Genomic DNA, 19,117 nt, shown 5'->3' with positions numbered 1-19,117 from the left:
AGGCTGGAGTACAATGGCGCGATCTCGGCTCGCTGCATCCTCTGCCTCCTGGGTTCAAGCGATTCTCCTGCCTCAGCCTCCTGAGTAGCTGAGACTACAGTTGCATGCCACCATGACTGGCTAATTTCTAATTTTTTGTATTTTTAGCAGAGATGGGGTTTCACCATGTTATCCAGGATGGTCTTGATCTCCTGACCTCGTGATCTGCCACCTTGGCCTCCCAACGTGCTGGGATTACAAGCATGAGTTACCACGCCTGGCCAATCAGTAGCATTTCTATATACAAATGACAAACAACCAAAAAACAAATCAAGAACGTAATTCCGTTTTCAATAGTTTCAAATGAAATAAAATATCTAACTTAATCAAAGACCTCAAAGAACTCTACAATAAAAACTATGAAGCACTGATGCAAGAAATTGAAGAATGTTGGGACAAGCTGAATGTTGGGAGAAGCTGAGACAGGGCGTGCATGTCTGACATAACGTAAAAGAGTCTTGGAACATGTCTGGGGTCCAGGGTCTAAAACCCCTTCTGGCCTTTGGAACACCAAGCTCTGTGCTAAAGGGTGGAAGGCTACCCTGATGCACCATAGCCTAAGCCCAGGGCATATAATCACTCGTGGCTTGGATAGAATCCAAGCTTCCTGGCTCTGGAATATGTCTAGACTTGCTGGCTCCTTGCTCCTTGCTCTCCCAGGATCGATTGTATCTTGAGTTAAAAGAACCTGCTGTCCATTATCTCAAGTAGCAGAGCAAATGCTAAACCATCACAGCTGTAAATCATGTGCTTAATGCAATGCGCCCCTTCGACCTCCACATTCTCACCACCTGTTTCTTTGCTGGATTACCAATAAATAGTGTGGGCTCTCAGATCTCAGGGCCTTCACAGCCTCCATGATCGTGATGGCCCCCTGGTCCCACTTCTCTCTCTCAGACTGTCTTTTCTCAATCCTTTGACTCCAGCGGACTTTGTCACCCCCACAACCTGGTGTTCAGTCTGATCACTCCCACAGAATAAGACAGAAAGAATGTAAAGATATTCCATGTTCATGGATTGGAAGAATTCATACTGTTAAAAGGTCCACACTACCTAAATCAATCTACAGATTTAATGCAATCCCTATCAAAATATCAATGACATTCTTCACAGAAATCATAAAAAATTCTAAAATGTGTATAGAACCACAAATGCTCAGAATAGCCGTGGCTATCCTAAGCAAAAATAACAAAACTGGAGGAATCATATTACCTGACTTGAAATTATACCACAGAGCAATAGTAAAAAAAAAAAAAGCAGCCTGAGATTGGCATAAAACAGACACATAGATCAGTGGAACAGAATAGAGAACATAGACATAAATCCATACATCTACAGTGAACTCATTTTTCACAAAGATGCAAAAGAATATATACTGTAAAAAAAGACAATATCTTTGATAAATGGGACTGGGAAAACTGGATATCCATGGGCGAAAAAATGAAATTAAACCCATATCGCTTGTCATGTACAAAAATCAAATCAAATGGATTAAAGACTTAAATCTAAGACCTCAAATTATGAAAGTACTAAAAGAAAACCTTGCAGAAACTCTCCAGGACATTGGAATGGGCAAAAATTTTCTGAGTAATATCCCACAACACAGGCAATCAAAGCAACAATTAACCAATGAGATCATATCAAGTGAAAAAGCTTCTGCACTGCAAAAGAAACAACAAAGTGAAGAGACAACCCACAGAAGGAGAGAAAATATTTGCAAAGTATGATTAATAACTAGAATATGTAAGGAGCTCAAACAATTCTACAGGAAAAAAATCTGATAATCTAATTATAAAATGGGCTAAAGATCTGAACAAATATTTCTCAAAAGAAGACATACAAATGTCAAACAAGTATATGAAAAGATGCTCAACATCAGCGATCATTAAAGAAATGCAAATCACAACTACAATGATAAATAATTTCATCACAGTCAAAATGGCTTATATCCAAAAAACAGGTGATAACAAATGCTGGTGAGGCTGTGGAGAAAAAGGAACTCTTGTACACTGTTGATGGGAATGTATGTTAGTGCAACCACTATGGAGAACCATTTGGAGCTTCCTCAAAAATCCAGGAATAGAGCTACCATATGATCCAGGAACCACCCTTTTGGTATATACCCAAAAGCAAGGAAACTAGTATATGGAAGAGATATATGCACTCCCACACTTATTGGAGCACTATTAACAATAGTCAAGATTTGGAAGCAACGTAAGTATCCAGCAAGAGATGAATGAATAAAGAAAATATGGTATATATACACAATGGGGTACTATTTGGCCATAGAAAGAATGAGATCCTGTCACTTGCAATAAAATGGATGGAACTGGAGGTCATTATGTTAAGTGAAATAAACCAGGCACAGAAAAATATGAATCACATGCTTTCACTTATTTTGGGGAGGTAAAAATTAAAACAATTGATCTCATGGAGATTGAGAGTAGAAGGATGGTTACTGCACACTGGAAAGGATAGTGGGCACTGGGGGAAAGTGAGAGTGGTTAATGGGTTCAAAAATTAATTAGGAAGAATAAATAAGACCTAGTATTTGATAGCACAACAGGGTGACTACAGTCATAAATAATTTAATTGCACATTTAAAAATAACTAAAAGAGCATAATTGCATTGTTTGTATCACAAAAGGATAAATGCCTGAGGTTATGGATATCTCATTTACCTTGATATGATTATTACACATTGTGTACCTGGTTAACATTATTCTGTAATGTCCTTGATATGATTATTACACATTGTGTACCTGTTTAACGTTATTCTGTAATGTACTAGAAAAGTTTTTTTCAAGGAATTAGAAATAGAATTACTATAACTATAAAACATAATCATATATATAATTTCATTAGAAAATTACATTTACATAATACTAAAATATAGAATTACAAGGTAAGCCATAACTCAAACTACAATAGAACTATCAGATTTAAAATGTGAATATATTCTATTGACTTAAAATTTTGTCATAGTTTTATTTTTTAAAATAAAAAATACTCTATTAAGGAATTCCTCTTAAGGGACAGGTTGCAATAGCAATATTACAATCATTTGATATTTTGTTATGTCTTACAGGTATATTATAAAAAGAAAATGTTGGATTTTGTGGATGAATCTGAGCTAAACATAATCCTATTCAAAAGATCCTTTAGTTCTCGTAGATATCATGGACCATCTCCCTCCTCACACTCAGTAGAAAGAACTGCAGAATGCACTTAAATTAGCAATAAAGACGAGGGAGGCTTTTTCCTTCATGGAGAGGAAAGCACAGTTAGGTAAATCATAAATTCCATCTGTGCCAAAGTTTGCATCATTCAGATTTACCCAGGTTGGTCTCCCGGGTTATCCAGGATTCTTGAAATAGCAATAGTGAACTGACTGAGTTGATTAGACTAGGGGTTTCAAAACTCACTGAGATTTTGAGTAAGCTTTAAAATAATACAACATCCTCCTTTTAGATCGGTACTACTCAGACTTTAATGTGCATTCAAATCTTCGGGGATCTTGTCAAAACGTAGATTCTTACACAGTGGATGTCAGATGGGATTGCAGGTGCTGCACTTCTAACAAGCTTCTGGGCAACGCTGACACTGATGCTGTGTGAGTCTGTAGACCACACTCGCGTAGAAAGGCTTTAATAAAAGCGAGATAGATACAAATATTGCCTGACATATAGGGCTTACAGTGTGGGTCTAGAGCTTAGTTTACTTTAAAGTTTTGCTACAATTTTAGGCCAGGCACAGTGGCTCACGCCTGTAATCCCAGCACTTTGGGAGACTGAGGCGGGCCGATCACCTGAGATCAGGAGTTCAAGATCAGCCTGGCCAACATGATGAAACCCCGTTTCTACTAAAAATACAAAACGTAGCCGGGTGTGATGACAGGTACCTGTAATCCCAGCTACTCTGGAGGCTGAGGCAGGAGAATCGCTTGGACCCGGGAGGCAGAGGTTGCAGTAAGCCAAGATCGAGCCACTGCACTCAAGCCTAGGGGACAGAGCAAGACTCTGTCTCAAAAATAAATAAATAAATAATGCATTTTATTTGTAGATAATTAATGATTTTTTACCTTTGTTTTGAGATAATTATATACACAGCAGGCTGCCAAGGTACCACAGAGAGGACCCATGTACACTTTCAATGATTTAACTGACATAATTGTAGTAAAATATCAAAACCAGGAATTTGACGTTGGCACAATGTGTAAGTATAGGTATGTGTTATTATGTTACATGTTCAGATTTATGTAATCGCCACTGCAAAACGTGAGACAGAATTCTCTTATTATCACAAATATCTCCCTTCTGTTATCCCTTTCCACCCACTCCTCCACCATCACTAACTCCCAACCATCCTGATCTGTTATTCATCTCTGTATTTTGTCATTTAAAAAATGTAATATAAATGAATTCATTCACTATGTAACCTTTTGAAATTGATTTTTTTTACTCAAAATACTTCACTGGAGATTCATGGCATGGACGTACTACAGACTGTTTTGTTTTGCTTTATATTTAGCCATTTATGTATTGAGGGGCATTTTGGTTATTTTCAACCCTGAGCAATTACAAATAAAGCTGCTGTGGATAAATGTGTACAAATTTTTGTTTGGACGTAAGTTTTCATTTCTTTGAGGCAAATGGCCAGAGGTGCAATTGTAGGGTTATATAGTTTAAGTGTATTTTTTGTTTATTTTACAAACTTCTATTTTCCAGAGTGACTGTACCATTTTATATTCCCCATCAGCAATGTCCAAGTGATCTATTTTCTCTGCATCCTTAAGAGTATTTCATAATGTCACAATTTTTTAGTTGGTTTTTAGGTGTGTAGTGAGATCTCATAGTAGTTTCAATTTTCATTTCACTAATGCCAATGATGTTTAACATCTTTTCATGTGTTTATTTGCCATCTCTATCTTTTTAGGTGAAATATATCTTCATGCCTTTTATTCATATTTTAATTGGCTGGTTTTTTATAGTTGAATGTTGAGAGCTCTTTATATATTCTATATGCCAGTACTTTATTAGATACAGGGTTTGTAAATATTTTTCCTCAGTCTGAAGCCTGTGTTTTCATCATCTTAGGATATTTTACAAAGTCAATATTTTAAAATTTGAATTTAGTCCTACTTAGTGATTTTTTTTTCCATTTACAGATTGTGCATTAGGAGTCAAGTCTAAGAATTCTTTGCTCAGCCCCAGGTTCTGAGGATTTTCTCCTATGCTATCACTGAAAATATTTATAGTTTTATATTCCATCTCAAAAAAAAGGTCTTAGGTTTAGATTCTTTTTTATTTTTTTTTCCTTTTATTTTGGTTATGGATATCTAATTGCTCCAGCACCATTTGCTGAAAAGACTAATATTTTGCCACCATTATTAAATTGTTTCTGAGCCTTTATAAAATCAGCTCATACTTCTATGGAGTTATTAATGGGTTCTGTATCTAGTCCCATGGATCTATGTGTCTGTCCTCATGTAATATCACACATCTCGATTACTGTAGCTTTGTAATAAAGTATCATTCAAAAGCCATTCTTCTCTATTTTTTTGTCAAAATTGTGTTAGCAAATCTAGTTACTGTGCATTTCTTTATACATTTTTAAATAATATTGTCGGAATCTATACAAAATCTTGCTGGAGTTTTAAAAAGAATTGCATTAAAGCTGGATGAATTTTGGAATATTTAACATCTCCACTTCTTGAAGCCCCAATCAATAAGAACACTATGATTCTCAACTTGTTTTAGATAGTTCTTTCATTATTGTTTTGCTGTTTTCAGTACAGAAGTGTCATACATATTTCATGAGACACCCAAGTGTATCATTTTATTTCCAGTTTTATTGAGGTAGAATTCACAAAAATTGTATATATTTACATTGTACAATTAAATGTTTTGATATATGTATATATTGTTAAATGATTATGACAATCAAACTAATTTGCACACACATCACCTCATGTAGTTTTTTTTTTCTTATGGTAAGCAGATCTATTGAACATATACTCTTAGCAATTTGCAAGCAAACAATACATTATTATTAACTATAGTCACCATGCAGTAAAATAGAATTCTTGAACTGATTCATCCTGTTGAATTGAAATTTTATACACTTGGACCAGCATCTCCCCTTTCCCTTCCCCCCCACAGCAGCCAGTGGTACTGTTTCTATGAATCCAATGTTTGTACATTCCACTTATAATGAGATCATGTGGTATTTGTCTTTCTGTGCCCGGCATATTTCACTTAGCCTAATGTTCTCCAAGTTCATCCAAATTGTCACAGATAATAGGATACGATTTCCTTTGTTAAGGCCAAATAATATTCTATTTTGTGCATATATATAGTGTGTGTGTGTGTGTGTATATATATATATATATATATATATAGACCCACACAGATACACAACATATAGATTTTACATTTTCTTTATCATTCATCTGTAGATAGACTCAGGTTGATTCCATAAATTGGCTTTTATGAATAATGGTGAAATGAACACAAGAGTGTAAATATTTCTTTGACATACTGATTTTATTTCCTTTAGATATATACATAAAAGTGGGATGGTTAAGTCATATGGTAATTCTATTTTTAATTTTTTGAGGAACAACCATACATTTTTCCCCATAATGCCTGTACCAATCTACATTCTAACCAACAGTGCAATAATCTTTTTCTCTATATTCTCTCCAACATTTATATTCTTTCCTCTTCTTAATAATAGCCATGCTAACATGCTAACAAGTATGAAGTCAATTTGCATTTACTTGATGATTAGTTATGTTGAGAATTTTTCATATACCTGTTGGACATTTTTATGTCTTCTTTCAATAAATATCTATTCAGGTATTTTGCCCATTTTTAAATTTTTTTTTGCTATTTTTGTCTGACTTCCTTGTATATTTTATATATTAACCCCTTATCAAATGTATGGTTTGCAAATATTTTCTCCCATATTTTAACTTCATTATGCTCGTTGCTTCCTTTGCTTTGCAAAAGGCCTATTGGTTTGATGCAATCCCATTTGTTTCTTTTTGTATTTGTTGCCTGTGCTTTTGGGGTCACATTCAAAAAATTATTGTCCAGACCAAGTCATGAAGGTTTTCCCCTATGTTTGCTTCTAGGCAGTCTTAGAGTTTCTAGTCTTACATTTCAGTCTTCAATCCATTTTAATTTGAGCTTTGTACAGGATATAAGACAAGGGTCCCGTTTCATTCTCCTGCATGTGAATATCCAATTTTCCCAGTACCATATATTGAAAATACTATCCTTCCCTCATTGTGTGTTCTTCACAATCTCGGCAATGATCAATTGACTGTAAGGGCTTGGATGGATTTCTGGGCTCTCTGTTCTGTATTAATGTGATGTATCACATTTATTGATTTGCATATGTTGAACCAGCCTTGCATTCCAAGGATAAATTCTACTTAATCATGGTGAATGTCTATTTTTATGCCAGTACTATGTTGTTTTGATTACTGTAACTTTGTAGTGTATTTTGAAGTCAGCAACATAATGCATCCAATTCTGTTCTTTTTGCTCAAGATTGCTTTGGTTACTTGGGATTTTTTTTTAGTGCCAAATGAATTTTAGATTTTCTTTTTCTATTTCTGTGAAAAATGTGATTGGAGTTTTGATAGAGACTGCATTGAATCTGCAGATCACCTTGGGTACTATGAACATTTTAACAATATTAATATTTTCCAATCTGTGAACACAGAATATCTTTCTATTTATTTTTTTCTTTCATCAATGATTTATAATTTTCAGTGTATATATATTTTATCTACTTTGTTAAATTTATTTCTAAGGGTCTTTTAATGCCATTGGAAATGGAATTGATTTCATTATTTTTTTTTGATAATTCATTGTTAGTGTATAAAAACAACATGGATTTTTGTATGTCGATAATGTATCCTGCAACTTTACTGAATTCCTTTTTTTACTTCTAACAGTTTTTTTATGGAGTCTTTATCTGTATAAGATTATGGCACTAACAAACAAAGACAATTTTATTTCTTTTCTTAATTGGATGACTCTAGTTGCTTTTTCTTGCCTAGTTGCTCTGGGTAAGACTTCCACTACTATATTGAATAGAACTTGTGACAGTGGGAATCCTTGTCTTGATCTCAGAGGAAATATTTTCAGCCTTTCACTGTTGAGTATGATGTTAGTTGTGGGCATGTCATATATATAATCTTTATTATGTTGAGGTAGTTTCCTTTTTTTATTGTTTATTGAGATTTTTTACATGAAATTGTGCTGAATTTTGTCAAATACTTCTTTTGTGTATATTGAGATGATTATATAATTTATTCATTCTTCATACTATTAATATGGTGTATCACATTTACAGATTTGTGTATGTTGAAGCAGTCTTGTATCCAAGGGGTAAATCCGACTTGACCGTGGTGTATAATCTTTTGAAGGTGCTGTTAAACTTAATTTGCTAGCATTTTGTTGAAAATTTTGCATTTATGTCCATTAGAGATATTGGATTGTACTTTTTTTTCTTAGAGTGTCTTTGTCTGGCTTTGGTATCAAGATAATACTTGCCTTCTAAAATGAATTTGGAAGATGAGTTCCCTCCTGTTAATTTTTTTTGGGAAGAGTTTAGGGATTAAATTTAGTTTTTCTTTAACGGTTTTATAGAATTCAATCAATGAAGCCATCTGGCCCTGACCTTTTCATTGATGGGAGAGTTTTTATTACATATTCAATTTCTAGTTATTGGTCTGTTCATATTTTCTATTTCTTCATGATTCAGTCTTCATAGGTTATATGTGTCTTGGAATTTATTCATTTCTTCTAGTTCATGCAACTTGTTGGTATGCAATTGTTCATAATAGTCTCATAATTCTTTGTATTTCTGTGGTATCATTGGTAATGTCTCTGCTTTCATGTATAATTTTATTTGTTTGAGACTTCTCTCTTTTTCTTTTTTTAATTATACTTTAAGTTCTGGGACACATGTGCAGAATGTGCAGGTTTGGTACATAGCTATATGTGTGCCAGGGTGGTTTGCTGCACCCATCAATTCGTAATCTACATTAGATATTTCTCCTAATGCTATCCCTCTCCTTGCTCCCTACCTCCCAACAGGCCCCAGTGTGTGATGTGCCCCTCCCTGTGCCCATATGTTCTCATTGTTTGACTTCCACTTATGAGTGAGAACACATGGTGTTTGGATTTCTGTTCCTGTGATAGTTTGCTGAGAATGATGTTTTCCAGCTTTATACATGTCCCTGCAAAGGACATGAACTCATCCTTTTTTATGGCTGCATAGTATTCTATGGTGTATATGGGCCACATTTTCTTTATCCATTCTATCATTGATGGACATTTGGATTGGTTCCAAGTCTTTGCTGTAGTGAATAGTGCCACAGTAAACATACGTGTGCATGTGTCTTTATAGTAGAATGATTTATAATCCTTTGGATATAAACCCAGTAATGGGATTGCTGGGTCAAATGGTATTTCTAGTTTTAGATCCTTAAGGAATTGACACACTGTCTTCCACAATGGTTGAACTAATTTGCACTCCCACCAACAGTGTAAAAGTTTTCCTATTTCTCCACATCCTCTCCAACATCTGTTGTTTCCTGACTTTTTGATTGCCAGTCTAACTGGTGTGAGATGATATCTCATTGTGGTTTTGATTTGCATTTCTCTAATGGTCAATGATGATGAGCTATTTTTCATATGTTTGTTGTCCACATAAATGTCTTCTTTTGAAAAGTGTCTGTTCATAGTTTTTGCCCACTTTTTGATGGGGTTGTTTGTTTTTTCTTGTAAATTTGTTTAAGTTCCTTGTAGATTCTGGATACTAGCCCTTTGTCAGATGGATAGATGGTAAAAATTTTCTCCCATTCTTTAGGTTGCCTCTTCACTCTGATGATAGTTTCTTTTGCTGTGCAGAAGTTCTTTAGATTAATTAGATCCAATTTGTCAATTTTGGCTTTTGTTGCAATTGCTTTTGGTGTTTTAGTCATGAAGTCTTTGCCCATGCCTATGTGCTGAATGATATTGCCTAAGTTTTCTTCTAGGGTTTTTATGGTTTTAAGTCTTACATTTAAATTTTTAATCAATCTTAAGTTATTTTTTGTATAAGGTGTATTTTTTGTATAAGGGGTCCAGTTTCAGTTTTCTGCACATGGCTAGCCAGTTTTCCCAATACCATTTATTAAATAGGAAATTCTTTCCTCATTGCTTGTTTTTGTCAGGTTTGTCAAAGATCAAGTGCTTGTAGATAGGCAGTATTATTTCTGAGGCCTCTGTTCTGTTCCATTGGTCTATATATCTGTTTAGGTACCAGTACCATGCTGTTTTGGTTACTATAGCCTTGTAGTATAGTTTGAAGTCAGGTAGCGTGATGCCTCCAGCTTTGTTCTTTTTGCTTAGGATTGCCTTGGCTATACGGGCTCTTTTTTGGTTCCATACGAAATTTAAAGTGGTTTTATCTAATTCTGTCAAGAAAGTCAATGGTAGCTTGTTGAGAATAGCATTGAATCTATAAATTACTTAGGGCAGTATGGCCATTTTCACAATATTGATTCTTCCTATCCATCAGCATGGTACATTTTTCCATTTGTTTCAGTCCTCTCTTATTTCCTTGAGTAGTGGTTTGTAGTTCCCCTTGAAGAGTTCCTTCACATCCCTTGTAAGTTGTATTCCTAGGCCTTTTATTCTCTTTGTAGCAATTGTGAATGGGATTTCACTCATGATTTGGCTCTCTGTTTGTCTATTATTAGTGTATAGAAATACTTGTGATTTTTTCACATTGATTTTGTATCCTGAGACTTTGCTGAAGTTGTTTATCGGCTTAAGGAGTTTTGCGCTGAGATAACGGGGTTTCTAAATATACAATTATGTCATCTGCAAACGGATAAATTGACTTCCTTTCTTCCTATTTGAATATGCTTTATTTCCTTCTCTTGCCTGATTGCCCCGGCCAGAACTTCCAATACTATGTTGAATAGGAGTGGTGAGAGATGGCATCCTTGTCTTGTGCTGGTTTTCAAAGGGATTGCTTCCAGGTTTTGCCCATTCAGTATGATATTGGCTATGGATTTGTCACAAATAGCTCTTATTATTTTGAGATACATTCCATTAATACATAGTTTATTGAGAGTTTTTATCATGGAGGGGTGTTAAGTTTTATTGCAGGCCTTTTCTGCATCTATTGAGATAAAAACCATGTGGTTTTTGTCATTGGTTCTGTTTATGTAATGGATTACGTTTATTGATTCGCATATGTTGAAGCAGCCTTGCATCCCAGGGATGAAGCTGACTTGATCATGGTGGATAAGCTTTTTAATATGCTGCTGGATTCATTTTGCCAGTATTTTATTGAGGATTTTTGCATCAATGTTCATCAGGGATATTGGCCTGAAATTTTCTTTTTTTATTATTCCTCTGCCAGGTTTTGGTATCAGGATGATGCTGGCCTCATAAAATGAGTTAGGGAGGAGTCCCTCTTTTTCTATTGTTTTGAATATTTACAGAAGAAATGTTACCAGCTCCTCTTTTGTACCCCTGGTAGAATTAGGCTGTGAATCCATCTGGTCCTGGGCTTTTATTGGTTGGTAGGCTATTAATTATGGCCTCAATTTCAGAACTTGTTATTGGTCTATTCAGGGATTCTACTTCTTCCTTGTTTGAATCGGGAGGGTGTATGTGTCCAGGAATTTATCCATTTCTTCTTGATTTTCTAGTTTATTTGTGTAAACGTATTTATAATATTCTCCAATGGTAGTTTTTTGTATTTCTGTGGGATCAGTGGTGATATCTCATTTATCATTTTTTACTGTGTCTATTTGATTCTTCTCTCATTTCTTCTTTATTAGTCTGGCTAGCAATCTATCGATTTTATTGATCTTTTCAAAAAATCAGCTCCTGGATTCATTGATTTTTAGAAGGCTTTTTTGTGTCTCTATCACCTTCAGTTCTTCTCTGATCTTAGTTATTTCTTATATTCTGCTAGCTTTTGAATTTGTTTGCTCTTGTTTCTCCAGTTGTTTTAATTGTGATGTTAGGATGTTGATTTTAGATCTTTCCCACTTTCTCCTGTGGGATTTAGTGCTATAAATTTCCCTCTAAACACTGCTTTAGCTGTGTCCCAGTGATTCTGGTACATTGTGTCTTTGTTCTTGTTGGTTTCAAACAACTTATGTTTCTGCCTTAATTTCATTATTTACCAAGTAGTCCCTCAGGAGCAGGTTGTTCTGTTTTCATATAGTTGTGTGGATTTGAGTGAGTTTCTTAATCCTGAGTTCTAATTTGATTGTACTGTCCTCTGAGAGACTGTTTGTTATGATTTCATTTATTTTGCATTTGCTGAGGAGTTATTTTCCTTCCAATAATGTGGTCAGTTTTAGAATAAGTGCTATGTGTGCTGAGAAGAATGTATATTCTGTTGATTTGGGGTGGAGAATTCTGTAGATGTCTATTAGATCCACTTAGTCCAGAGCTGAGTTCAAGTCCTGAATATCCTTGTTAATTTTCTGACTTGTTGATCTGTCTAATATTGACAGTGGGGTGTTAAAGTCCCCCAGCATTATTGTGTATGAGTCTAAGTCTCTTTGTGGGTCTTTAAGAACTTTCTTTATGAAGCTGGGTGCTCCAGTATTGGGTGCACATATATTTAGGATTGTTAGCTCTTCTTGTTGCATTGAACCCTTTACCATTATGTAATGCCATTCTTTGTCTTTTTTATGTTTGTTGGTTTAAAACATGTTTTATCAGAAACTAGGATTGCAACCCCTGCTGTTTTTTTTTTTTCTTTCCATTTGCTTGGTAAATATTCCTCCATCTCTTTATTTTGAGCCTTTGTGTGTCTTTGCACATGAAATGGATCTCCTGAATACAGCACACTGATGGGTCTCGACTCTATTTAGTTTGCCAGTCTGTGTCTTTTAATTGGGGCATTTAGCCTGTTTACATTTAAGGTTAATATTGTTATGTGTGAATATGATCCTGTCATTATGATGCTAGCTGGTTATTTTGCCCATTAGCTTATGCAGTTTCTTCTTAGTGTCAATGGTATTTACATTTTGGTATGTTTTTGCAGAGGCTGGTACTGCTTTTTCCTTTTCATATATAGTGCTTCTTTCAGGAGCTCTTGTAAGGCAGGCCTGGTGGTGACAAAATCCCTCAGCATTTGCTTGTCTGTAAAGGATTTTATTTGTCCTTAACTTATGAAGCTTAGTTTGGCTGGATATGAAACTTTGAGTTGAAAATTCTTTTCTTTAAGAATGCTGAATGTTGGCCCCTACTCTCTTCTGGCTTGTAAAGTTTCTGCAGAAAGATCCACTGCTAGTCTGATGGGCTTCCCTTTGTGGGTAACCTGACCTTTCTCTCTGGATGCCCTTAACATTTTTTCCTTCATTTAAACTTTGGCAAATCTGATGATTATGTGTCCTATGGCTGCTCTTCTCGAGGTGTATCTTTGTGGTATTCTCTGTATTTCTGAATTTGAATGTTGGCCTGTTCCTCTAAGTTGTGGAAGTTCTCCTGGATAATATCCTGAAGTGTGTTTTCCAACTTGGTTCCATTCTCCCCATCACTTTCAGGTAAACCAATCAAATGTAGGTTTGGTCTTTTCACATAGTCCCATATTTCTTGGAGGCTTCGTTCATTCCTTTTCATTCTTTTATCTCTAATCTTGTCTTCACACTTTATTTCATTAAGTTGATCTTCAATCTCTGATATCCTTTCTTCCACTTGATTGATTTGGCTATTGATACTTGTATATGCTTCACAAAGTTCTCGTGCTGTGGTTTTCAGCTCTATCAGCTCCTTTATATTCTTCTCTAAACTGGTTATTCTAGTTAGCAGTTCCTGTAACCTTTTATCAAGGTTCTTAGCTTCCTTGCATTGGGATAGAATATGCTTCTTTAGCTCAGAGGTGTTTGTTATTACTGACCTTCCGAAGCCTACTTCTGTCAATTCATCGAATGCATTCTCAGTCCAGTTTTGTTCCCTTGCTGGCGAGGAGTTGTGATCCTTTGGAGGAGAAGAGACATTCTGGTTTTTGGGACTTTTTAGAGTTTTTGTACTGGTTTTTAATCATCTTCATAGATTTATGTACCTTTGATCTTTGATGTTGGCGAACTTCACGTGGGGTTTTTGCGTGGTTGTCTTTTTTGTTGATGTTGATGCTATTGCTTTATGTTTGTTAGTTTTCCTTCTAACAGTCAGGCGCCTCTTCTGCAGGTCTGCTGGAGTTTGCTGTAGGTCCATTCCAGACCTTGTTTTCCTGGGTATCACCACTGAAGGCTGCAGAACAGCAAAGATTGCTGCCTCCTCCTTTCTCTGGAAGTTTCATCCCAGAGGGGCACCTACCAGATGCCAGCCAGAGCTCTCCTGTATGAGGTGTCTGTCAAGCCCTGCTGGGAGGTGTCTCCTTGTCAGGAGGCACAGGGGTCAGGGACCCACTTCAGGAGGCAGTCTGTCCCTTAGCAGAGCTCGAGTGCTGTGCTGGGAGATCTGCTGGGAGATCTGCTGCTCTCTTTAGAGTTGGTGGGAAGGAAAGTTTAAGTCTGCTGAAGCTGTGCCCAAAGCCACCCCTTCCCCCAGGTGCTCTGTCCCAGAGAGATGGGAGTTTTAACTATAAGCCCCTGACTGGGGCTGCTGCCTTTCTTTCAGAGTTATACTGCCCTGAGAGAAGGAATCTAGAGAGGGAATTTGGCTACAGTGGCTTTGTGGCATTGTGGTGGGCTCCGCCAAGTCTAAACTTCCCAGGGCTTTGTTTACACTGTGAGGGGAAAACTGCCTACTCAAGCCTCAGTAATGGTGGAAGCCCCTCACCCCACCAAGCTCGAGCTTCCCAGGTTGACCTCAGACTGCTGTGCTGCCAGCAAGAATTTCAAGCCAGTGGATCTTAGCTTGCTGGGCTTCGTGGGGGTGGGATACACTGAGCAAAACCACACGGTTCCCTGGCTTCAGCTCCCTTTCCAGGGGAGTGAACTGTTCTGTCTCATTGGTGTTCCAGGAGCCACTGGGGTACACAAGAAAACTCCTGCAGTTAGATCGGTGTCTGCCCAAATGGCTGCCCCATTTTGAGCTTGAAACCCAGGGCCCTGGTGTTGTAGGCACCTGAGGGAATTTCCTGGGTCTGCAGGTTCCAAAGACAGTGGGAAAAATGTAGTATCTGGACTGGATAGCACTGTCCCTCACAGCACGGTCCCTCATGGCTTCCCTTGGCTAGGGGAGGGAGTTCCCAAACCCCTTGCACTTCCTGGGTGAGGTGATCCACCACCCTGCTTCTGCTTGCCCTCCGTGGGCTGCACCCACTGTCTAACCAGCCCCAATGAGATGAGCTGGGTACCTCAGTTGGAAATGTGGAAATCACTCGCCTTCTGTGTTGGTCTTGCTGGGAGCTGCAGACCAGAGCTGTTCCTATTCAGCCATCTTGACTTTTCTCCCTCTGTTTTCTTAATCTAACCAAAAGTTCTTCAATTTTATCTTCAAGTTTATCTTTATTCATTTTGACTCCTTAGCTAAAATCAAAAAAGGAAAGAAATATAAGTGACTTTTCTGCTTTTCTTGCTAGGAATGCTTCATCAGATTACAGAGCTTCAGGGCCTTGCACATGAAAGTTAATAGAATTGGATCAGTCTTGTGAGTCGTTATACTCCTCAGAAAGAGATCTTTCTCCCTGTCCCCATCAGCTCTTCTATTCCTCGAAGATTCATTGGCCAATTTAACTTCAATTTCTTTATATTTTTGTAAAACTTTTTCCCACTTTAACCAAAGAGAAAATATGTATTAGTAATTCATGCATTTATTCATTTTAAAAGTAATTCTTTTAATGAAAGTAGTACGCATTGTTGAGAATATGCATGTGAGCGCTGGTTTCAAGGTGCTTTTACATTAAGAATGAAAAACAAGATAAGGATTTGCACAATTGCAGAAACTTGATATCTCAGGCTGTTTTTAGTTAGAATAAAATATCCTGAAACAGTGCCTCTCAAACTTTAGTGTGAAGGTTAGTAAGCACCGATTCTGATTTACTAGGTTTGGCGTGGGGCCTGAGACTTTCCATTTTTCGTAAGCCAGTCAAAGTGACACAGTTTGAGTAACAAGGGCCTAGGTAATTTCAACTGAACAGATCTTTTTGTTACATGACTCAAACAAAAGTCCTTTAAAATAATATAAAACAAGTAAAACACAAGCTAGGATGAAGTGCACACTATGTGTAAAAAAAAAATATTAATTTATATTTAATTTTATCACCATCATTTTTCCTTTTATTTTGCTTTTCAACTAGCTCCACTCAACTTGAATCAAGAATTCATAGTCTTGCCTATTCCCATGTGTCTGTCAGAAAATTATTAAAGTGACACTGTTTGATTGCTTCAGTAGTAATCTTTTTCTTAAAGAGTGTGTCTTGTATATTTTGTTTAAAATTTAAAACACATAGATATACATATGTTCTGATATATCTTAAATGCTTGACATTCATTAAAAAGAACTTTAGATCATTTTGTGTAAACCTAAATTTTTGAATTTAGGCTTTCTTTAGGTTATTTCAGAATTCATATTCTTAGTTGTCTAGTAACCTATTACTTTTTAGATCATATATCATTATTTGAATCATTTCTATAATTTTCCCCATAGTATTTAATTGTAAAAGAATAACTCATTGTGTAAAGTTAAAAGAAAACAGCAAACTACAGATTTTTTTATGACACTACAGCCTGAATTACACTTCAAAAGTGATAGGTCACTTAGAAATGCTAATAAAACACGTTGATTATACTTTTTCTTTTCTTTTTTTTTTTAATTATACTTTTTAAATTATGGGATACATGTGTAGAACGTGCAGGTTTGTTACATAGGTATACATGTGCCATGGTGGTTTGCTGCATCCATCAACCGGTCATTTACATTAGGTATTTCTCCTAATGCTATCCCTCCCCTAGACCTCCACCCTCCAACAAGCCCCAGTGTGGAATGTTCCCCTCCCTGTGTTCTCATTGTTCAACTCCCACTTATGAGGGAGAACATGCAGTGTTTGGTTTTCTGTTCTTGTGTTAGTTTGCTGAGAATGATGGTTTCTAGCTTCATCCATGTCTCTGCAAAGGACATGAACTCATATTTTTTATGGCTGCATAGTATTCCATGGTGTATATGTGCCACATTTTCTTTATCCAGTCTACCATTGATGGGCATTTGGGTTGGTTCCAAGTCTTTGCTATTGTGAACAGCGCTGCAATAAACATATGTGTGCATGTGTCTTTATAGTAGAATGATTTATAATTCTTTGGGTATATACCCAGTAATGAGATTGCTGAGTCAAATGGTATTTCTGGTTCTAGATCCTTGAGGAATTAGCACACTGTCTTCCACAATGGTTGAACTAATTTACACTCCCACCAACAGTGAAAAAGCGTTCCTATTTCCCCACATCCTCTCCAGCATCTGAATATACTTTTGTGTCCATCTACCAAAATGAGAAAGTTGTTCTTTATATTAAATAGCTGTGTATCTTGCTGAAAATTGAGACAGAAAAATTTAAAAATATATATTTATTTTCAAGATTCCAATATGATGAGAATTTAACTTCTAAGAAGAAACTGAAATTACCACCACACCCAAAAATCTTGTATGGCATCTAATGGTCAGGTGGTCTATGAGCTTATGAAGTTTAATTTGCATCACTATTGTACTAGCTACATTCAATATCAACCAGGAAGCAAGTGCTTACTAATCTTTTACCTCTAGTAATTCTACTCATGATATCCCTTCAAGGTGGTAAATATATGAATTGTAGTTACACAGTAATAAATTTTTAAATACAGATACTCAGAAAGTTCACTTTGGAAAACTAGCCATTAATTTTAGAAAGAGCTTTGTAATCTATTGTTTTTTTTTAATTTTCTTTGGTTGGCACAAAGGTCAGAGCTACAGTTTTAGTGCCAGTATAATTGCCTTAGTTCATTCAGATCTTCCAGCATAGATACCTTCTTAAAAATTACTGAGATACTATAAATACTCAAGTATAACCCCTTGATTTTCTAGATTTTATTATATAATGTTATCTTCACAGGCTTTAGAATTTTGCTGCTTCAAATAGTGAAGAAACTGATAATTTCTTGTTAAAGAAATCTCATGTGCAAAATATTTCTGAAGCTTTTTTTTAAGATATAATTTCAAGGTCATTTTGAAGCCCTGTAATAAAGCCAGTCTCATTAATTTATAGTTTCATCTGATTTCTGACCATATATATTTTCATTCAGCTTATTTATCATATTAATTTTCTTTCTTTAAAAGAAACTATGAGTGTCACGTTTTCTATGCCCATGTACAGACATAAAACTAAAAGCACCAAGTTATGAGTACAAGTTAGGTGAGGTTTATAATCTATAGGCATATCTCAAAAGTTTTGATAAGTCAGAATCTAGGAAGAATTTATGAGTAAGATGTAAACGATGAGAATTTTCTTTGAAAAGGTAATAAAGATGTCCAGAGTTTGAGGGGAAAAAAGTCAATACACCTCTAATATATCCTATTCTTATTGTTATTCATACTGTTTTATATATTGTGAACTCTACCTACTTGAATTGCCTTCCGTCTTTGATTATACAAATGTTTTATCTTCTTCAAGGCTAGTTGAAGTGTCAGTACTTCCCCTAGGGAGCCTGACTGATCGTATCCAAAACATTCTTTTATTAAAAGTTACAATTAGTATGTCATCATGTAATGACTATTACCCAAACATATCATGTGTTACCCTTCTTTTCACAACTAGATTTTGTGTCAACTTATTTTCAAAACCTCATCGCAGAGAGCTCAGAAGTGGGTACATGGTAGATAAAATAACTAAAGCAATAATATAATTGAGATAATGTCTAGGATAGCAGTAGAGAGCAATGACCATAGTCAAATTGCTTGGCCTTGACTTGCAACTTTATCGTGTTTTGGGTGTTACTTCCCTGCTCTGTGATTTAGTTCCCTTATCAGAAATAACGAGAGTAATGCTACCTTTTAGGTTTGCTGTGATGATTAGCAAGCTAATATATATAAGAACTTATGCCAGTTCTGGAAAAAGATAAGTATTC

The sequence above is a fragment of the Pongo abelii genome, chromosome 3 (genome assembly GCF_028885655.2).
Source record: "Pongo abelii isolate AG06213 chromosome 3, NHGRI_mPonAbe1-v2.0_pri, whole genome shotgun sequence".
Taxonomy (NCBI): domain Eukaryota; kingdom Metazoa; phylum Chordata; class Mammalia; order Primates; family Hominidae; genus Pongo; species Pongo abelii.
The sequence above is the reverse complement of the archived record's forward strand: the minus strand, read 5'-3'. Positions refer to the sequence as shown.